Genomic DNA, 23,653 nt, shown 5'->3' on the forward strand with positions numbered 1-23,653 from the left:
CTTTGGGGCCTGGCAGACCGCATCGTATTCGGTTATGGTGTATTGGCTGTGTTGGCTGGCCGTTGATGTTGATGTAGATGGAAAATAGAAAAATGGGGATAACGGCCAACATATGCACTTTTTCGCTGAAGGACGCCGTTGGCAAATCAGATTGCCGGCGAGTTTGTTGCAGTGGTTTCGGAGGGCCCAGAGTGTGTGCAGTGTTTGAAACAAGCGCCCATCATTCGGGATTAGGATTATTATTTTCTCTGTGTGATGTAAAGAACACTAAATACATGATTCTATTTGTCTCGATTTGGCTTGCGCTGGTTTCGATTGTTGAGTTGTTTGAATTCAACTGCAAGTGCATGCAACTGTTTGTTGCATTTCAATCATACACATTAGCCAAGGGCCTGCAATATTGTCGGAACAGTTTGCGCAACAGTCCAATTTATTGGCTTTGGCGAAAACTTCGCCCCAGGTTTAGAGGTTCCTTTCTCTAGCCTTCACTATCGCCTTTCTTTCTCACTCTCGACCCACTCAGACTTACCAGCAGGGCGGGTTTTCTGTATGTGTATGAGCGTTCCGTTCTCCCACCTGCAATAAACAGCATTAAATTGAAAGTAATATTTCCAAAAGTGGTGAACTGGTTCGGTGTTTGCTGCCGTCAGGTCTAAGGGTAACTCGGGCCCACCCGAAACGTAAATCCCGGTCCCGGTGGTCGGCGAGCAGAAACTTGGCCGGACAAAGTTGCACCTTTCGAGTGGCAGCGACAAAACCCGGGGTCCAGAGTGTAAAAAAATGCAATGCAACAACCACGCTTCTCAGGCTCAAAGAAAGCTTACTGTTCGGCCAAGTAAACTTGCATTCGCGCTCACTTTTGCGCTGACGAGACAGGGAAGTTTTCGTTGGCGGGCGGGAAAATTCGGTCAAACCGTCTGCCACACACAAGACCTGTGGATTCGGGAGACCGAAACGCGTTCCAGCGTCCAGTCGGAGCGTTCTGGAAGGACGCCTTGGAGGACAAATTTGCTCCGGCTCACCGGGTTTCACCGGACGGCCAAGCCAAGCGCAAAACTTCGGTCCCATTTTTCACGATAAAAATCGTTGTTTGGTGTTTCACAGTGAACGCTCGCGTGTGTGGGCCTGTGTTAGTTATCCTCAAACCCCTTCCGGGGGGGCCAAAAGTATCTGCCAAAATGGCCACCGTAACAATCTTGTTTGGGCTAGAAAAATATGGCAATCGCTTTCATTTTATTAGCAACTTTTCTTTCAAAACCGGAAGTTTGCTTTCAATTTTCCAACTTTTCTCCATTCTGGGTTTATGCATTTTTTTCTCTCTCTCTCTCTCTCTCTTTCTCTCTCTTTCTCTCTCTCTTTCTCTCTCTCTCTGGTGTTCAATCTTCAACCCTCGATCAACAGTCCCTCGGGACTCGGGCGGTGTCTAGTGTGGGGCTGGGGCGAGTTTAGAGCGGCTGAAGATGTTTCAATCCGCCGTTCGGCGTTCGGTTCACAAACATTTTCATTACACAGCACCGGGAAGGAAGCGATTTGCTGCAGATGGCTCGGGCAGGTGGGCGGTTTGGATTGGGCGAGAAAAAGAGTTTCGGTTCGATCCGAGCACAGAATTCTCAATCATTTTTCCGTTGCCGTCCGCCGTGTGTCGCGGGGGAACCGATTCTCCCGGTCGAACCGGCAAAAAGTTAGTCGAAACCAAAAGTAACCAACATTTTTAAGCGATTTTGGCCAGTGCGTTCGATGGGACGGAGCGCCATGTTTGGGCCTGGACCGGAAAAAGTTTTTCAATTTCGTGATCCGAAAATTGCTTATTGAAGCCATTCGTCAATTCCGACCGGTGGCGGCCGAATCGAAATCGGAATCCCAGCGGTTCTCGGGCAGCCTTTTCTGCCAACACCCCCAGTGCCCTTTGATGCAAGGAAATTGTTTCCTCCCGTGGAAGGTAGAAAAAGGTTCGAACGGGACAACAACGGCACATTGCCTCGCGATAGTGATAGTGCGGTCACATTCCTGGCTGGGGATGGTGCGAAAACGGGGTTGAAGTGGCGGAAGAAACAGTGAAACTGAATCGCAAACCACCGCACGTAATTAGAAAGTGAACTTTACTAAAATGCACCGACCTTTGTAACGGTTGGAATTCATCCCTCAGCTTCCCATCCCGTTGCGACGTGCTGGCTGGCAATGTTACGTTATGCTCGGGGACGGGTTACACCACACCGTGAGCGTTTGGCGTTTTAGGGAAATGGACCGGAAGCGCAGCATAAGCAAAGAAACAGCCATCACGCCGTGACACGGCGAGCAAAAACAACTCACACAGAGCTGAGTGCCCGATGAGATGGGCGTGAGAACGGAGATCGAACCCGGGGCGGTGTTAAATATGAAAGAAAAGCCGTCTGCCGTTGGTGCGCCTCCCGATGCGGCAGGCAGGATGGCACATTATACACGTTTGGAGCATAAAAAGGTTGCACCCGAGAAAACAATGAGCTTTGTGTGCGGCGCTGTTCAACCGTGCCACCCACCCGGGAGCCGGGCGGCCCACCACCGTTTGTAAATCTAAAGCAGATCCGGTAAGATTTTTCCTTCCAACGCTCGGCGCACATTTCTTCCAAGAAACGGCTCGCCGTAATGAAGCATTGTAAATCAACATGGCAAGGTGGTTTTCGCCCGCCCGCCCACAGCGACAAACCTTGGCGCCTTGCCACAAAGGTCAGTGAGTGGCAAGTGTCGTTGGGCACACGGTTGCTACATTTATTCAGTTTTCCCGCCGTTTTATTTCCGGAAAAATATCAACAACCGTTCGCGGTACGAGACCTACGAGGACCCGGGGGTTTGCTACCACCATTCCGAGACGGTATCTGATTTCAACGGCACGACGACGAGCCGCTTGTGCCCCTTCGAACCCTCCATTGCCCGCCGTTCGATCGGCCGATGCTTTATGCTTTGAAACAGTGTGTAACATAAACGCTCATCGACGGGGAAAATAATTGCGCTTCAGCCCGGTCCGTTGTCGGCGGTCGTTGGAAACTTTTGCCAACATAACTTTCCACCAGCATTCATCCGCCCGTTGCCCGACATCTCGACCGAGGGACCGATTCTAGTGAGAAACTGTATCCCAAGGGCCGACCGACGCGAACAAGGGATTTAATGTCTAATATTTTTATAACTTTTCCACCTGCATTAAGCGGCGTTTTTCCGGCCGTGGTAGATTGTTTCGATTGTAATGTAAATCGGAGACGAATGACAACTTCCCGGCGAAAAGCGGTGAACGATTGTTTTAATTATTTTCTTGGTTTATTTGTTGCGCAACACCGGCAGCGGTAGGAAAATTTCCGTTTATACTTTCAAAGGAGTTTTAGGTTCGGTAGCCCCCGAATAGCCAATGGAAACCTCGATGGAAGAGTTATGAAGTCTCCATACATTGATCACTACGTGCTCCCTAAAAAAATTACGTTGAGAAACGAGAACGGTTTAACGGATTTTTTTTAAACCGTCTTTATGTTGTAGGAAGTTGGGGCGATCGACTAATGCTTTAATATTTCGCATTTTCTTTTTCATTGATATAAACCCTAATTATACGGAATAAAGATTTTCGCAACATTCGTTAATGTGTCATTAATGAATTTTGACATAATTATGATTCATCATAGGATTACTTAAACCTTTTCGTTACTGTTTATAAAACTTTTCCGATACCTTAATAGTAATTGTAAATTAATTTTTGTAGTTCAATATTAAACCACTAAGAAGTACAACACAACTGTCTGCGAAAAAGAAACGATTTTCAAGTAATCTCCCAATATGTTTTGTTCATGGAGCAGTGTATACATTCGTGTAAAAAGCGTGAAGTTAAATCTAAATAGAAGCGACCACCAGTATCCTAGGTATCAGTTGTCTTACAGAAAGTTCTCTCTCGCCGTGCTTTTGGATCATCAAGTTTCGGAATTGTTCCAAAATTATCATTCGAATTATGAACTACTAAGTTTCACATTAGGCACCTACGCCCAAATTTGGCTCCCATTTGGTGTATGTTTCGTTTTGGTTTATTGCCGTTTTTTCAACTTCCGTAACATTTGCCCATTTTTTTAAATGTTCAACTCACGAAACACCTCCAGACGGGTTACTCTTTAACCTTTATTTCGCTCAAGCCTAGTGCTGTGTGGCGCATTTACGAAATAGAACGTCCGTCGTCGTCGTCGTCAGCAAACCATCCTACGTTCATTTCCCCTTTGCTGGCAATAAATTGAGCTATTCGATATTCGATTGTAAAACCCAATTCTTTCCGCTTCTATTGCCAGTCGCAGTCTGCTGTATTCGGTGTGTGTGACCAAAGGCGTGTTTTAAAACTCTCCCATACATCCATGGTCTAAAGTCACCAAACCGTGAGCGAGTAAGCTGATTGCTATGCAGCTGCTGAACTTTCGACCATCGGGGTTCCATCGGCTCGATCAGTCAGCATGAATGCCACGGCCATACGGTGCAGGGTGGTTCACCGTCGTGAGATGCAGCATAGTTTCTTCCTTGGTTGAAGTGGTTGATCGTAAAAGGTGATCGGTTCGGTCGAGTACGGCATTTTCTTCGGCGCAGCCGAGTTCACGCGGTTCAAGATGTTGCCCACGATCTCAGCCTTCGGTAGAAGATCGATTGTTTGGCGCGGCTCTGAGTGCGTTCGAGGGGAACGGCTCGATAGCAAGGCCACCGATGATTTGCGGCCCCCCCAATATCCCGGCGATCACTTCCCGCGTCAGGGGTTTATGTTTTAGAAGAAGCAGTTTTTTTTCAGCTCCAATAGTCGCGTTCGAATTCGCGACGTTCGCGCGACGTCAGTGAAACTCTGGTGAAGATGCAGCGCGCCGCGGTGCACTCTGCGCACGGTACCGTTAAAGGGAAAGAAACCCGCTTCGAATCCAGTTTTTCCTGTCCCGCGAAGATGGATTGGATCCGGATGGAGCCCGCGGTATTTGCGGTCACCTCGCGAGACTCGAGATCGCGTCTTCGAACACACACACGCGCAAGTCGCGCACGCACACGCGGGGCATGTTGTGTGCGTGGCTCGCAGAGATCGGTTCCATTTTTGGTTCGCTCTCCTTTCACCGGGTGGGCTTCCAAAAGCAGCCATCCGTCCGTCTTCCTTCGTACGGCACTCACTGCTGGCCGTTTGCCTATCGACGCTGACCGTCTCGCGGCTCGAAAACGGGCTCGTTATCATGCTCCGGTCTATGCTGCTCTCCGCGGCCCGCAACTGTCGATCGCATGCTGATGCAGGCGGCACGCCATGCTGGCCACGCCGGCGGATTCAGGTCAAACGAATCCGGTGAAAAGACGGACCAAGGTGCCGAGGTGGCTCTATGTTGGGAGGCGAAACTAAACTCCGGCCACTCCGGGGTTGCGTCTCATGAACCGAACACTGCGCACATGTCTAGCACCTTTTAAATCATGCGCGGAACATCATCGCCCAGTAAGGCACGCCAGGCCTGCTCGGTATGTGCGCCATGTCGCGCGTCTTTATGAGCACTTTCTTCCCTCTTTCTTCGCGTTCTCCTCCGACACACACACACACACGCGCGGAGACGCTACCAGACGTCACGTTTCCGGGGCGCGCACCGATCGATATGCGCGCTTCGAGCGTTATGCTTTTCGGTTTTCGGGCTTTACACTCCAGAAGCACCGTGCGGCCTCGATTTGTGCGCCTTTGAGTGCTTAATTTTGGTGTTTAGCAATCACACGCGAAACAAATCTCTCTCGCACGCGTTTGGCACATGTTTGGACGGATTGTTTTGCGCGTTTCCGTAGCTTGTTAGGGCGCCCCGATTTGGGTGTTTGCCGTCGGGTATTTGCATTGGAAAGTTTGAAAGCACTGAACTAAGCGACCCACGGGAACGTTAGCGACAGTTCCGTGCCGAAAGCCGGAACTCCTGGGCATGCGGTGTGCAGCGCCTTACAGAGTGTACCAAAAGGATCCGGCACACCAAATTACGATATTAATCTTGCTGAAGCATAATGCTTAACTTGTAGTAACTATTTGAAACCAATCTCTAGTATGAATGAGTTGTTTGCTTGAGGGTATAGTCAGCAGCCATATAAATAAATATCAAAGTTGAATGAATTAATCATTAAAAAGTTATGTAAAGACTAATCAGGCATTCAAACTGATTAGTTCTATGACTCAAATCGAATCAACCGTTTCGAACTAAAATATGTGACAAGCGAATCGAGGTAATAATTTCAGTCTGTTGACGATCTGATTTCGAAATTAAATCATTTATCATCGCCGTCGCAGCCGTCGAGTGCAGCAACTGTAACAAAAAAGGGTTCCCATGCTTTAAAGAGCCCGTCGGAGGGTCGAAACCGTTCCCAAACCACCTTTCGCCGTGGCTTCCGCCTTCGAAGCACGATCGAAACCAGTTAAAAGTGGTGGGTGATCGATAAAATCGTTAATTTTTCAGCAGGTGTCGCCGCGCTCAGCGGTGACTGCCGTTCCCCACGAAAACCAAGCGACGAACCCTCGCTAGCGCGGTCGTGTTCCGGACTCGGTAGTGCCGGAGCGATTAATCGGGCCCCAGGCCTCTCGGCGGCCACTCTGTGATGTGCCCCGGTGTGCCGTGGCGAAGCGCCTACCATGCGCCGGTTTGGTACCGGTAATGGTTCGAAGGTTCGGCTTTGGAATGTTCAATGTTGGTGCTGTGCTGGAGTGGCTTTTCTGGGTGTGTTTGGAAATTCGATTTAGCTCCACGGAAAGGGCCTTGCAGGTGTGAGATATGCTGGCTGATGGATGGCCTGCTGTGTGATGGTTTGTGTTTGAATCGGTGTGCGGTTGCGAGTATTCCATCGGCGCTCTAGCGCGTGGGTCCGTTCCGAGTTCCAGAGCAACGGGCGTCACATTTTGCGGAATCATCGAATTGGGTCTGTTTATCGTGCGTGACACACTACAGATGTTGCAGAGGTTTTGTGCAAAATCCGTGTGCGATAATAAGGCTCGTTAAAGGTTGTGTTGACCCTGTTTGTCCGCTATATCTCTGCAGGAGCAGCAGCAACAACATGGAACCGTTTGAGAGGTTTCCGCATTTTGATGGTCCGTACATTAAAGCTTCCTTTTTGCGGCCTGGCGGCGGTTCACATTGTTGAATAGGACCATCAAATACTATAAGGCACATCTATTGGCTCGCTGGTATTGTGGATGAACTTTTGAATTAGACGTAGATGAATATTGGTTAATTATTATTGGAACCTCAATGGGTTATTAGATACATAGCCGAAATGTTGATTTGAAGTACATTTTTTGTAACTTCGCTCTGTTCGTACCTTTATCGATGCAAGGAGAATTTTAATTCTTGGTTGCTCCACTTTTTCTTTTATCATTGAAACAAAACATAAAAATGAAAGCCCAATGATTTCATCGCGCGATATGTATATTAAATGATGATGAAATAATGGAGAGTGTAGGACTGAGAAATTAAACCAAATAAAGAAACCTGTGAAATATGTAAACCAAATTAGTATAATAATTGTAAAATATTGCACAACAAAACATTAAGTTGCTCTATAACGTTACGAGCTTCTCCTTCAGTACCGACGATAGCACCCAGATGCTTTCTCATTAGTTGTCCAAGAAAAAGGGTTGGCTGGCTGGCTGCCTCGATTGTGGACGAAATGTGGGCCAACAGACTAGCGTACCACACACTAATTGCGATCCGATCCGAAGGTTTCGGATTCGGCACTTCAAGATGCGCACACCGACGACCCGGGTCGGGTGTGGCGATCCAAACAACCTGATCACCTGCCTGATTGACTACATAATGTGATACGAATAATTTGGCGAAGCTGATGGGTTGCGGTCGGATCGTGCGCCTGGCTGTGTAATGTTTCGGTGAAAAAAAACACCGCCAGCATAAGCGATAAGCCTGGCCCTGGCGGAGCTATGATTTCTCATAATTGAATTAGATAATTTTTTGATTGTGTTTCGTTGGAGGCTTCGTTTCGCGGCGACAACGCACCGGTATTTCTGTGTTCCACTGGCTTACGCAATCCCCGTTCTGATAGTTATGCAGACCGAGCGGCCCATAGTGATCGGCTTCCGCGATCTGCGGATCGTGGTCGGTTGCGATCCGCGTCACGATAAAGCTCCCAGCGCGCCAGTTTATTGTGTCCCGGCCACGAAATATTGTTCGAGCAGAAAAAGAAAGTTTCATTTATTATCATCATTCCGACGGAAACCGCAGGGAAGCGCTTACTAAACATGACTTCAGTGTGCAAGTACCTGGCCGCCGCCGCCTACGCGGGGTCGGTCGCGTAACCTTTCGGTGAATTTCCGTTTGATAAGCAATCCTGGGTTCCTGGGCGCGAGCACGAAAACCAAACAATCGCTTTTCCCGTGCGGTGGCGTGCGTGCGCCGCTGTGAACCATATTTCGGGTGTTCATGGTAAGAAACACTGTGGCCTTACCTCACAGGGCTCACAGTGCAATCACAGTGGCCGTTCGGTTTAGGTTAATTTTCTCGTCTAATTGGATGCTGTCTTGCAGTGAAGCAGACAGGGTTTCGATTTCACTCACCTAACCCGACACACACGCCTGGCTGGCTGACGAAATCTATCGGTGCAGCAACAGCCGCCAGCAGTGAGACGAGGGAGCTTGGGTTTGTGGTGATGAGAGCAAAAAATTTATGCTAATCGCACTCTTGTTGCATCTCATTGCAGCATCGGTCGGTCGGTCGGGTTTGGGCTCGGTTTTTCCTGCGCCAATTTTCCATCTGACTAACAAACGACCCGGCCGGCCCGGTCCGGGACTTGGGCAAGGAGCCTCAGCCAAGTGCGGCCGTTTTGTAGCAATAGATCGGCGACGACGGCGCATAAAACAATCGTGCGGTTTTGCATCGATTGCATCTCGGGCCGGGTTACGCTATCGGTCCGGGTGTCGGTTCGGCGTCGAGCGATTTCCATTGAAAGACGTCCGACAGGCTCGAAGGTGTGTCACATCTCGGCCCCACAAGCTCCTCGTCAGACGAGAGTGCATTGTGTTTCGCTCGTTGCCGACGGATTGCATAAACAACACGGATTCGTACTTCGGATGTGGTGCAATTGTGTGTGTGTGTGCGCCACACCGAAGATTATCAGCGCCGATCGGACCGCAGCGCCGCTACGGGGTGGAACAGATTGTTAATGATATTAATACAATTCAATCAACCGCCACGCAGGGGTCGTGCAGCATAAATAATGATCCCGAGACCCGCGGGCGATGTGATGCTGCGAACACCCTGCAGGAGGCTGTCGGCGGCCGTGCAGCATAATCAAGTGAAGGTGTTTGCGCGATTGCAGCCCAGGCACTTTGCGCCCGGCCGCCATTATGGTGCGCTAAAATGAGATGTAAATATGTTTCAACGCCCACCGGCGCCGCCGTGGGGAGGTGGCGCACCAGTTGTGAGTGCGGGACAAGCCGACGATACGAAACGATCGTAGATTCGAGACGAATTCATCCGCGAATCTGATGTTTTTTTACCACTTCGCATGAGTTGTGATTTTATTACCATTACCTTGGTGCCTGTGTTTGCCTGAGTGCCCAATGTAAATTGGCTCGCTTTTCTATTTCGCCCTACGCAAACGCCGTTTTTATTGTTTACTAATTCAACAGAAAGAAAGAAAAAACAAATGAGCCACTGATTAGGGCCACCGAAGTTGTGACTTTCTTTTCGATTTCTTTCGGCGGCTGCGTCGTCCGTCCAATTAGTTTGTTTTGGGCTTCGGTCCATCCGTCCGTTTGAGACGGACCGCCAAGAATGGCTAATCCAAACACTCCGGCTCCGGTTTGAATTTTTGGGGCCCTTCGCCCAAATTTTGTGAAGATTCGTTTGAAATTTCCACCATTCCATACGAAAGGCAAAAAACCATTTGGTTGCAAGTACTGTGACTGTGACGATATCCATAAAGACAGGCTCATATTTCATTCGGCACAGCTCGGCGCTGTTTATTTATTAGACGACGACGATGGTGGCCGACGACGGGCTACTGGTGGCTGGTGCGTTTTGGGCAGAAATTTATTCATAATATGCCGAGCGATTCCGATGATCCCCAAGATCCTTTGCTAATGATGTGATGGAGGCGTTTGGTCCTTGATCCGACAGGACTAGCTAGAGTTGGCTCGCGCTGTGAGAGTTATTGCTTTCAGCGTTCGTTATTTGTAGATCCCTTTCTTTTTGCCCGCCGACAGCGCGACTCCACAGCTCGGGATTGTTCTGAAATGTTTGCATTTCTCTTGCCGGCACTACGTTTCGGCGTACCGTTTGTTGGTGGCTCGTGAACGAATGGGATAATTGCAAATTACCCTCTGGTTTTTATTACGGCAGCCAGCGTGCGTCAATTTGGATTTCTTTTTGGAGTTTTTCTTTCGTGTAGGAGGAAGAAACGTTCTGTCATTGGAGCACAGAATGCGCCAGAAACCAGGAAACAGTTAATCAACTGAGAAACTGGTGTTTTAGTGTCGTTCGTCTTTTTTTGCTGTTTCTTCGTTATGTTCCGCCTTCAATCGGAACCCATTTTTACTGTTTTTTCATTTTTTATCTAATACCTAACAGTAATCTCGTTATTGTTAAAATGACAATAGTTACAAATATTTGTTTACGTCTATTCAAATCCACCATCTCTTTTTTCAGTTTTAGTCACAGCAAACGCAAAGCTATAGTGACTTTGATGGCCTTACGGATTTCAATGTTACGGTCTAGGTTACTCACGATCTTATGTTCTCGGCCGGAAGGTTAAAACCTTCTCATTCGGTGGCATTCCGTGTTCACGCTCTAAAGTGTTCTAATGAGTTAAGAAGCCACAGAACGTGTGTTTTCCAATACCACACCTGACACCATTTGTCACATGGCGTTGTTTTTCCGGTTGCAAACTTTTAATTCGCGGATCGGCCCGAGGTCAGTGACGGGGGGACTCGGCGCTCGAGTTGCCCGAATCGCCTTGCCTGGTCACATGAGCATTCCCGCGGCTCGGGTGGTTCGGTGTTAATTATATGACCGTTTCAAAGCTCACGGCAATGATACCAAGTAGGGCACCGTTAAGAAAGGAAAAAAAGGCACGGACCTCCAACTTGCTAACCGCTGAACGCGGAACATCGCCAAAATGGACGTCGCTCGGTGGGGCGCATCGTTTGCGCATCAAATTCACTTCAATTGACACCTTCACTTGCGTTGCGCCACGGGCCACGCTGGAGCCGTCGTCAACCTAACCTCCTTTCGAATCCGGGGGCCCCAGATCCGGGCGGCTCAATCGAAAATCAGATCGATGCGGACCGATATCGAAACCGACGGAACGTTGATTCGGCCGTGCTCCGACGGGGTGCTCACGAAGTCCAATCCAGCAACCGTGGTCGGGTGGCTGGCTGGCTGGCTGGGTGTCCCTTCTCTTTTCGCTCTCCGGCCGGCGCCGGTGGCCGCGGCCGCCGTCACGTTCGGCGGGACGTTTTTCGAAAGCAAAAATCGTGACTCACATTTCACTAACCCTCCTGGCGGCCGTGCCTTTTGGGGGGTGCGGGGTCGAAATACTCTGCTACATGGGTTCGCCGGCAATCGAGAGCCGGTGAGTCAGCTACGAACAACTGAAATTTCACAACAAACACTCGCTTTCTGTTGAGCTTTCTCAAACGTTGCTAATGTTCCGCGCGTTGGTAATACATTTTTGAACCTTCAAAGGGATATTGGCAGGATTTCCACGTGAGGCTCGTCATTGATTGTGCTACGTAGTATGGTGTGTTGCGAAGGTATGTGTTGATGCTGGTAATGTCCTCCCGAAAGCCGACTTCCCGGGGCTTCCAGGCCGAAGCGAGTCGGCCGGCAGCAAACATCGTTCGCTTGCTCGCCAAAAGGCGTTCTATATGGCGCTGGATCTCCTTGACCTCGTTGAAGTGGCTCAACTCGCTCGCTCGCTCCGTGCAGCCGTGCGCGTGATGGGATTTTTTTTCCTAGCCGTGGCCGGAAGGTTGAAGCATTCACCGTCACCGAGATCGAGATCGAGATTCGTGCCACCCCCACAGCCGAAAACTGGTTCCGCAACCGCCGAGCCGACCCGAGCCGAGAAAGGTCCTCGTGCCATCACGTGAACAGCGCGCAGCAGCGACCGGAGCGCGCATTTCGTATTCCAATGTCCTCGCACTCCGAGCTCGCGTCATTTATCCTGCAGCATTTCCTCCGAATTAATCCGAAAGTAAGTTTCTTGCCGGTCGAATAACGAAAACACAACACGAAAAGAGCAGTAAACTGTAAGCAACATTTTTATGCTTCGTCGTCGATCATCATCGTCCGTCGAGGGGTCATGGTGGCCTTTTCCTAGGGAATCAAGTTCCCGGTAAACGAACGCAAGTAACAGAGATGGGATTCAATCTCAGCACTGTCAGCATCTGTGTCAGCTCCCAAAATCAACGCTGGAGCATCGCACGACGCGGCTATCCATCGAGGAACCGAAAGCGAGTTCTCACTCGCAATCACCTTTTTCGGGTGTTGGCCGGAAACACTCGCCCATTTAATGCGCGTTTCGTGTGCGTGGAATTAGTCTTCCGCACGCATCAGAATCGCGAATGGTTCTGTTTTCTTTTTTAGAAAATTGGATCTACCCCTGGATTTCTGGAACAGTGATCCGTGAGTTGTTGTTGCTACGAAATTTGCATAATTTTCGAAAACATCAGTAGCAGCATATGGCCCACTTCAACAACATACCACAGTATGGTTAGCACCTGAAGTCGAAAACTGGGAAGTGGAACGTTTGGGAAGTGGCCAGAACCATTTTGCATCTGGCGTCTCAATCGCTCGATCCTCGCAGAACTGTTGCACACCATCAGGCTGCCGGCAAGGGTGAACGGTTTGTTGTGCCTACTCATCGATTATGAAGAATCGAAACGATTTCAGGAGTACACCAATCCAGAAGGCCCTTCTCGTCGATCATTTCACGAGAAAAAATTTGGCAATTAGTCAATGATTACATTAATTAAACGCTAAGCTTGGTTTCAGTTCGTTTCGCAAATGTTTATGCTGTTCGAGTTCACAACATGCTTCGCGAAGGCAGCCAGCATCAACACCGTCATTAGCCGGTTTGCCTCATCGTTTCGGGCCGTGCCTGCAAAGGATGCACTCCCCAAAGGAAAAAGCGAATAATTTGTGCGCTCGGTTATGCGCTGCGCCTCGATGATGCAGCCAACATACCTCCCGAAATTCGCTACACGCGCTGTAAGCCTTCGCGTCGCAGTTCATTAGCATAAGTTCTGCTGCCCTTCCTCTATGCGCCGGGCCGGGTTCTTCGAATTTGGTGGAGAAATTTCCGCGCTTGCCTTTTGTGTTTGCCCTGCCCCTGCCCGGGGTTGTTGTTGTGCTCTGTGTTTAGCCGGCGCTCTTATGCTGCCGGCGATGGCGTTTTCTTCGGCCTGGCCGACGTGTCTGGGAGCATTTTTTTGCTGTTGTTGTTTTGTGTGCAGTCCTTCAACTGGAAATGGCACATACAGTTTTTCGTCAGAAGCTACGCTCGGTGTGGCATGTTTTGCATGTTCCGAAGCCATTACGAAAGGTCGGTAGAGAATTATGCAAATCGGTTCTGCTGCTCCACCCGGCGCACCGGACGGTGTGCAACGAACGGGGTCTCGTGATGCTAATGCTCACACCAACACCACTGAACGTTTCGTCTTAAACGGGCGTGAGAAAGCGCACACACACACCCATGGAAAGCGTCGTCTTGTCGCAATTCTCGCTCGAACAGCCGGAATGTCGGACGGTCGTTGGAAATGATCTTCTTCCTGCCGCGGACACTTGGTCCGCCGGGTGGTTTGATTTTTCTTCCCCAACACGCACGGCTAGACGGGTGTGCGGGCATTTCATCATAACGCTTCTCCTGTCTGGCTTATTATTCTTGCCGACATAAAACCATCGTTCGTCTCGCGGGATCGGGACCGGCGCAACATTATCATCACCATAATTTTGCTGGTTCTCGGGAACCATCCTGGAAACGGTGGCGCTGGGAGCAAGCCTGGGGGAGAGCCCCTGACATGCTGGGCGTTAAACGTTGGCAGCGAGTGCCTCGCGAGTTTCCAGGACCCCTCGGCCAGCTAAACGGTGGCAACATTCGCCCGCCCGGCAGTCCGGCGGTGGCCCTAGGCGGTGGGTGTTAAACTTGTTGAATCTCCCCTTAAACGATCTCCGCTCCGCGTTCTGGTTTCGCTTCACCCCGATACCGCCGATAGTGTGGGCTGGGGCGAGTTTCTTTCACACACACACACACACTGGCTCTCGACTAGAGGCCTTCTCGACAGTGGCACCCTCGAGCACCCACTAGCGTTCAGTGGTTAAACTGAATCTCGCCAGGATTTCCGACCAGCGATTTGGATGCAGCTTGGAGGCTGGTGAAACAGTGTGCCGGTTTTGGCCACGGCCAACAACGTTTCGAGTGGCCAGGCCTTCTTCTTTCGTGGTTAAATGAGTGGGGAGAATTAAAGGATGGTTTGTGTTTGCCAATGCTATTCTGCGAGCCTCGAAACGGAACATAGGAACACACGATGTAATGACACCGTCGAACATAAAGCAGCATTAAGTCTATTGTCTCTATTGTCACTTTCTGGGACCGTCAACGGTTTTCCATCAGAAAGCTGGTTCCGTTCGAACACGATCTACATCATTAGAAGCTTTTCATCATCCTTTTCGATGACTATTTCAAAAGTAAACGCTAATTTTGCTAATTAAACCGATCTTTGGTGGTTTTAATGCGATGTTTTCCTCAAAATTTTCGCAAGGTGTATACAGCTAATTACATTCGAGGCTTAGTAAGAACATAAAAGTATGTTCTTATATCGCAGTGATATTTTTGAGTGTTGGGCATCATAAAGAAACTTAAATTACTGATTTTACTAGCCATTTCTATCCATTATATACAACCCACCTGAATTTAGTAATAAACTATACAGTGCTTATGTTTTCGGCAGAGACCATATGCTAGAAAAATTTGCTGCATAGATGAATAGATTTATGTATCGCTTCCACAGTATTTTTAAGGTAGGATTTTAACAACAAATTTTCCAAAGCATCAACGTTGATTAAACTCTTTCTTGAACATGTCAAAAAGGCATGCATTCCATTTGTTCAACATTATAACTACATTTATTGTTGATCTAATTATTATTAAAATGTTATCACATCTCCATAATTTTCCATAAAAACTGTGAAGAAATGGTTATAGTTTACCTAAAACAAGCCGAAGAAAGTTTAAGCTAATCTCTGAAAAGAAATCCCCCGTTTGATGGGCTGCAGTTTCCTGTGCCGCCCGCTCGGTGGGACGAAACGGAAACGGCTTATGCTCAGTGCGGACGGAGAAAAACGTGCCGAACGAGAGGAAAGTTAAAGAAAACCCATTTTCCCAACTAATCTCTCTTCCTAACAAGATGAGCCCGAGCATTGTGCTGCGCCTAAAGAGCGAGGGAGAGAGAGCGAAGGGGCCGTTGTTGCAGTTTCAGTGTTTTGTTGCCCTTTTTCGATTAACTTTGTGCGCGTTGCATCGCATCGCAGGCACAGAAGCGAACCAGCAATCGATAAGTAATAGGCAACCGTCTCGTGGTGGCAAACAAATAGCGGAGCGGCCGGTGTTGGCGGACGCGGTGGGAGCATAAATTCATGTCGGCTCGGCCGGAGCGGCCAGATTGGCGTGGCGATCGGCTGTGCTGTGCATTGGGTAAATGAAAACAAACACAATCATCTATCGGTGCACCAGCTCCCAGAGTCCACCCCTCGGTGCAGCATAATGCAATATGGTCGTGCACAGCAACGGGCCCCCGGGGGCTTTGGCCACTTGTGGTGTTAGAAAAGGAGCCAGAAAAAGTGTTCCACGCAGCTCGCTACTACTCGCTACTAAATCGACCCCCGCATGTTGACTTTCCGATCTCGATGATGATGATGGTAGCTGCAGAGCAGAGGAAACGACTTTCTTTTCAGTTATTTATCGTCACGTGGCGCGGCGGTCTCTCTCTCTCTCTCTCTCTCGGTTAATCCTGCTGCCCGGTTATGTAGCGAGTCTCGTGGAGCAACATAAAAAAGGAGACCAAGAGATCGGAGTAATTGAGTTGGTGAATTGGTCCATTTTTGCATGTAACTCTTAACGATGGGCTCGTCAGCAAAAAACTCGACGAAAATCGAACATCAACCGTGGTCTGTGTTCGCCGTAACTCGACCTCCGGAGCGTCGATGGTGTGTTGAGCTAAAAGTTTCCGCCAAATCCGGTTTTTCTGCCCACCAGTGACGTTTCGCGGTTTCTGCTCCTTGTCGCGACAAAAATGGCGTCCCGGAGACTGGCCCGAGATTTTCCACACCGAGCCCCGGTGGAGTGGAGATGATAACGAGCAAAAGCAAAAGGTTTGGCTGGGAACTGTTGGCGAGGTTAGGTCATGAAAAAAGGGCTCGCCATCAGAGGTAGGCCAGCGATGGAAAATTGAGCTCTACTCGGGATGGGATCGATGGTGGAGGTAATGATTATTTCATGACACAACGAGTGCTAGGGGAAGAGCCCTCGTAGTGGTCGGGATGATCGTTCCGGGCACTTGTGTAACGATTTATTAATGAACGCCCGGCCACGAAGCTTGCAGGATACGTTGATATGGAACTGCGGAAGCCTCAAACAGAGAAAAAGGTAGCCTTTCCAATGAGTCCTGTTGCGCGCGGGCTGAGGTTTCTAATCTTCTAATCTAATCCGGAACGTTGGACACGTCAGGTCGATTCGTTTCGTGAAAGTGAACGTGAACCGGTGCGAGGATTGGATCCGTAGGTTTGATTTCCCCGAATGCAATACTCCAAGGTGCAGTGGGCCAGTACACTACGGCTACCGGAGAGTGGCTCTAGCCAACGACAGAATGTTTGCTTTACTTTTATCTGTATCAGACGTTCCGACTGGATCTCTGACGGAAGTAAACGTATTTTAACGACATGTGCATTATCCGTGGTCAGGAAAGATATGAAGAGGTACGTCGGTGTGCAATCGCAACAGTAGGAATCGGGCGATCGTTAAAGACCGGGCTGAGCCGTATTTACCAATCCTATCTTTTATTAAAATCCACAAATTGGAGTTGTCCAAAATGCTTGATGCATTTCTATTAACAACTTTGAAGCAAAATTTTAATAAACTGTTTATTGTCGCCTACACACGGAAACATGAATATTCTTCTAACATTCTACGTAAATTTTTATTTTCAGGTAAGCGTTAAACATCAGGTATAGTGTTCAACGAGTCTTCGCGAGTATTGTGAAATTTATGTTCGTCGGCAGTAAGTTACTGGGAGACCAATCGTTTTCCTCGAATGTGTAGATGTTATACAAATTCCCCCAACATCTTCAATAGCTCTTTATTTTTTCACATTCGCATTTGTTCTGGAGATTGGGGAGCGTTTATATCGATGACTTTCTTCGGGATAATGAGCTAAGGTCTCATTGGCTTAGTTTAGAAGACCTGTGCATTGCATGTCTCTGCACAATTGCTTGTAGCAGGGTCTTGAATAATTGGCTTCTGATGCACTGGAAATACTCGAACTATCGTCGGTCGTTTGGTTTGAGCACACCAGAACCATCGGAGCTTCCGTATCCGCAGCAGGACATGTTGTATATGCATTATTAATTAGTCAGCTTGACTGCAAGACGGTATGGGCAAGTGTTATTTCCTTCTCCAAGACACTGCACAAGTTGGATCGTAACTGTCTCCACTGATGCTTTCCGTGTAAATGTCTGTGAGTAGAAGATAGCGTACTTAGGCTACCGTGTACGCCCGTTCGGATCCATCGCCAGGAAACTATTGTAATCGCCAGCATGGCCCGACTAAATAAATGATAAGCAACAAGGATAATCCCTCAATTATTGTTGTACACACAGAGCATCAGCAGGTTTGAATAACTAATCATCGTGAACCGGGCACTAGCACTGCTCGCTGAGCTGCACTGTTTCGAGAGCAGACACAGCAGCAGGATCTGCTGCTGCCCGACCAAGTACACGACGGCTGAGTGCCACAACAACAGAATAACACGACAACAATTACCGAGCCCGGCAGACGACCATACCGTAAGCCCAGAAAGGGTTCGCCACATAAGCGCCTAGCCCCGACGCCTTTTGCTCCCGTTTTCTAATTTTCTTGCATCCCTTTGGACGACTCCTTTTAAAATCCTTTTGTTAAGAAGCCACTAAGCTGCAGTCTGTGCATCGGTTTTGTTTGCTATTTCTTGCATTGACAAATGGTAGTTTGAAAACGGCAACAGAACTCCGGGCTTATCGATGTCGAAGCTCCAAGACCAGGCAAGCTCTCGCTATCTGTCTTTTGATGTGGTGCCATTTTCCATATCAGACAAGTTCCATTTTCTTTTTCTTTTGCGACACCGGGGAGCCTTAGGGTGAGAATGATTAATTAAGCCTGTGACATATTTGTCACCCACTTCAGTCACCACGTGCCAGCGTCTTTTGCGGCCAGACAGCTCACAATCGGAGTCCACAAGGGCAGAAGGCTGTTGTCTTACAATGTTGCACGAGACAGAGTTGGAACGCACAGCACGCCACAAAGAACGGGGCGCGCGTGGTGCTGGCAAAGCCTATTTGCGTGCGGGTTTGTGTGCGTGAAAAGGATGTTTATTTTTCTAATGATGGCTTTTCTTTACCGCTGTTTGACTGATGAGCCAATGGGGAAAGGGACACTAGACACAAGATAGCGGCGGCGTGTTCTGGTCTAGGGTTGCGCCGACCGCCGAGCGTTATTGAGCGGAAGTCATACCTCTCGCGACGAAGGGGCGGCGGGACGAGCGCGGGTCATTGACTTTGCGGTGCAACAATCATCATCGCGCGTTCGCAGTTGCTGGCGGTCTGTCAAGTTGCAACGTTCTAACGGGTCCAAGCAGAGGACCATCTACAGTTACACGTCGCAGTTGATGCCACGGGAATGCGTTAGGCGGGCCGGGTGGGCCGTGGGGGTCCCAGTTACTAGAGAGCGATGCTGGGGATGGGAATTATGAGGGGTATCTCCTTGGTGCGGTTCGCACAAAGTTTGAATAATTGAGGGTTAAGTGGGTAATTGAAATGGGATTAGCCGCGGAGAGCAAATACTCCCGACGGAGAATGAATGTCGGAGGTCATTACGTGCACAACGGCTCAAGTGAGTAATTAATCATCTGTTGCGGGCCGTAAATGATCCATTTGACAAGCTCCACGAAACGATAGGTTTCTTGAGCGAAGGCGCCACTTTATTGGAATGAACTATCGAAAGTGTGTTAGATTATGCGCGATAAATGTGATCAGTTTTCTCGATCTCGAAACGATGCAAATATCTTTCCGAAGTGTGGTTAAATGTTGCTCCCACAACCAATACTCAACTAATAGTGCCAATACCGTTGATTCCCATTTGAAATTATGATTTGCAATATTCACAGTAATAGGTTGTTTTATCATCTCAATGAATAATATTTTATTTGATTCATTTGAACAATGAATGGCTGAATCGGCCTTGCAAAAAGGAGATCCAGCAGATGTGAGGGTTTTTATTTACTGAATGATTTAAGCAGAGGACCCATTGCAGCGTGAATTATGGTTATTCGAGTTTAAATGTTCCATTAGCTTCAGGATAGTAAAATTTGTTCTGCCTGCAGCACTCGAGTTTATGTTCGTATTGTATTCGCTGACCCACGGGGGTAAGCAAACGGGCAGAACTGGTCGACAACCTTTTCTTAGCTATCCCGCAACGAAGCCCGTAGTAACAGTACGATCCATTGCGATCCGATACGGATGGGCTCAGCAAATAAACCTCCAGCTCAGACGCGCACATAATCCTGCTAAATGGCATCGGCCGCAGCCGAGCGATCAGTAGGAGCAAGACATCCGGCTCCGGCGAGAGAAGGAACCCCATAACCGGTTCCGACGGTTCCTGTTGCGTGGTCTCCGCCAGCTTCGACCGAAACCCTGCACTGACCCTTGGCAAGCCGGGTCCTAGCCGGGTGTCCGGGCGTCCCTGACTGGGTGTAGCGACTCGTCTGACCTCCACCGGGTGAGCTTGACAGTGCACGGCCGGCCGCCATTCGCCAGAATTTATTCTACCCATTGCTGCCCAGTGACCGGGCCAGCGACCAAGGTTCTTACGTTCACCGAAACGTTCTCAGTCACCAAGATGACGTCCACAAGATGCAGGCTTCAACGCCTCTCTGCCGTCGAAATGTCCGTTCCACGGTGGTGGTTCCGACGAGGATCAACTCCGCAGTTGAGTGCGAGGGTCTGACACTCTGCTGCTCTCGATCTTTGACGGACGGTATCTAGGAGTTTATTCATGCCACGATCGGAACTATGCTCCGCACAAGTGCTGATTGTTTCGCCAGTCATCGTGGTGATATAATCTTCGTTAAACTTCTCCTCGCCTGGCTGTGGCTGTGGCAGCTTCCGAAAAGGTTATGATACTCGCATGCCGATTGCATCGGCCGTGCTGGGCAGGAGATAAGCGCCCGTAATTGTGGTGTCGTTAGCGGTTCGCTGAGCCCGCGTTTGCGTTTGCTCCCCAATGCTCACTGGTTGCACTTCTTACACCGCGCCTCTGTCTGTCTGTGTGTGAGCAAGATCTCGATCGTATACCGTCGCGCCCGGGGTCTCGAGGCGAGGAGATAATAAATGGTAACACGTTCACTTTTCCTTTCGCCCAGAAGGTGGTTCCGCTTCGTGGGCGCCAGCCCGACCCGGCCACGGTACGTGGCGAAGGGATTTTGCATACAATTGGCGCGCGCCAGAGGGCGTGAGCTCCAACGTTGCTTTCGGTACGTTTTTTCTTGTTTCACTTTATTCAAGTTTGCATTTGTTTAAGCACCGTTGTCTGCTGCCATTTCTCTTGGTGCCTGCTGCCGGTTTTGTTTTTTTTCGGGCTGTGTTTCGGTTCAGTTCCGTTCAGCTTCGCGCTCACTCCTCCTAAGCGTGGCACCTGCATCACGTGCGCAGTCTCCCGATCCCGAGAAAGGCCCACCACGGGACGGACGGACTCAAATGAGTATGCTCGCGTAACGTGCATGTAGCTCGCAAGACAGGCCGCGAATGTGGCACTTCCTCCTCATCAGCGTGCCAGCGGAGGCCCGATTCTGCGAAGGCGTTGGGAGCTAGAAAACCGAAAGTGTATAAATCCACCCCGGCGAGCCGGCCACTGCTTTCTGCTGATGCTGAGGGGTGTGTGCTACAGTTACGACGATGCTTGGTTGCCGTTTGCGTGACTCGTCACTTGCCGTAGGCCACGTGAGCGGCCACCGGGAACAGGAACTCTCACAGGTTGCGGTCAGTGTGATGGGGAGTTGATAAGCAACACTGGACCTCGTTATGGTATGCAGAAGCATTAAGATTTTGCAGGAAAAAAATAAACGCCGATCGCATAACCGTGGGATGGAATCCTTCGAAATGTGCCTTATACGTACGTTATCAGCATATTTGCATCAACCGTTGTGACCCTGCGCGAGGCACTGTCTTCTGAGAAGGCTAATCGGCGGATTTTATGTAAGCCTATACGCACCTTTACGGCTGGCTTTTGAAGTCTATCGCGTCGGACAATCTTGCTAGACCGGCCGTCTATTTAGTCGAAACGTAGATTTCTTGGAAAAAATATCATCCGATGTTTCGGAAGCTTTTGGGTCCAAGTTCTGGTTTGGCGCAAAACAGGAGAACGGAGGTCCGGTGAGACTGGCGTTTCGCGTCTACTAGTGGTTGGCTAGTGTGGAGGTATTTTACTGTTTCGACCGGACCGTTTACAATAGTTGAAGATCATTTTTTTATCACGCAGCTTGATGCGCGCCGTTTTGAGTGATGAGGTTCAATTGAACAGACAGATCGGTGCTTATGGTTTGATGTACAAGAATGTGCGCTGTCCAATCAGCTTACTCCAGTAATCGTCGGTGCCGAAACTAAGAGAATGGAGCAATTTCCGGAAAGCAGCGGTACGTGGATGTGGATATATCTGCAACACTACGGGTGCTGAAGAAACGATATGAAACGAATCTTAAAAGATCATTTGATCTCGCTTGATCAACGCACTGCCAGTGCCGAAGTCGAACGGAATATGTTTCCATTGTGGCTGGAGTGCCTGTGGATCCCTCCATAACTCAGCATGTTCTTGATGAACCTGGAGCACCCTCGGCCGGAGGGGGTACAGTTTTAATTTGCCATTCTGAGCAAGCATTTCTTTTTTATCGATCCCACCGGCTACCGCTTGGAGAGACTTCCCGGGAGAAAAGCCACTCGATAGCCTAGCAACCTAACGGGTCCTACTACGGCTGTGGCTCCTCCGGCCGCGGCTCCGGATAGACAAAGGCAACCAAACAGGTGTCTTGTGGCCGCGAGGCCAATAGCCGCGGTAACAACGCTGCGGCATCTCCCGAGTGGTGGTGGGGAGTCGAGTCGAAAGAACGCAACCCAAAGCGGGGCGCGAATACGGCTCGGGTTACGTCCGATTGCCGCAGCACATCCGCCGCCGCGCTGGCCGCCTGTACCACCCGTTTGCCGTTTGCTTAGCATCGCTGGTAGCCACCATCATCATCATTATCGCCATTCGTCGTGGTCACCTGGGCCCGGGCTCTCGCTGGGGCTTTCCTCCCCAGGAGAAGCCGAAGCCAACCACACCAATATACTTCACCGCGGAACCGTGGCGGAGCCCGGGGTACCCACGATTAACATAACTGTTGTGTTGCCACAGTAGATTATGGTAATCATTAGAACTAGTTTCTCCAAGATCCCCCCCCAAGAAGCCGTGCCATAATTCTTCTCCAACACCTTCGTCCGTCGCGGTCTGTTCCGCGAACGCCCGGCCATCTTCAGGTTCTCCAGCTTCAGCTCCCGGGTTAGTGTCGCCCCAGAGAAGGCGACCTGCGGATCATTTAAATTACAAAAGAGAAATTGAGCTGTAAAAGAACTGAAGCTTTCTTGTGGGCTGCCTTCCCGAAACGCGCACGACGTACCTCGGAACCCACCCAACGCTCAATTATTTCAATCTCAGTTCGCGCCTCACATTTTGGAACGGAAAGAAAAGGGCCACGGCGGGCCAATAGAAAGTCCACCACCTTCGCCGCCGGGTGCCGGGTAAAGAGAGTGCAGCATAATGTTGACCTTCCTGGTGCGGAACGGTGTTCCAGGTCCGCCGCACGTCAAGATCCGGGGCCTTTAATTGTGCTCGCGCGGTTTGCGTTTAGTATCTGGATTAGAGTTTCGGAGATCGTCCCGGGAGAGAGAGACAGAGAGATGGCCGGGAAAAAAGGGAACACACTTCGAAGCGTTCGACGGGACCAGCACCCATATGTAGGCCAACGGCACCGTGGCCGCCTGACGGCGATAAATGGTTAATTCGGTGTATAATCGAAACGAAATTACACCTCTCCCGAAAATTGCTCGTATTGAAATTGGCCCCTCGCATCCTTCGCGTGGGGCCGCCAAGGAGGTCACCGCCGGCCGCGGCCGATTGACAGGCCGGAAAAGGCCGTTTTTCTGCTTTTCCACCGGTGCTCGATCGGCCGGCCGGTGGTGGTGGCGGCTCCGATGGGCCAGCGCAATGGCGAATCTCCGGCGATTGTTAATTAAACGTCGCCGAACGTCGGACGGATGGCAGCGCGGACATTGAAAGATTTATGCGCCACCGCCTTTGACGTGGTCTGCAGGTGAGTGGATGAAGCTTT

This window comes from Anopheles cruzii, chromosome 2 (genome assembly GCF_943734635.1).
Source record: "Anopheles cruzii chromosome 2, idAnoCruzAS_RS32_06, whole genome shotgun sequence".
NCBI classification, from domain to species: Eukaryota; Metazoa; Arthropoda; class Insecta; order Diptera; family Culicidae; genus Anopheles; species Anopheles cruzii.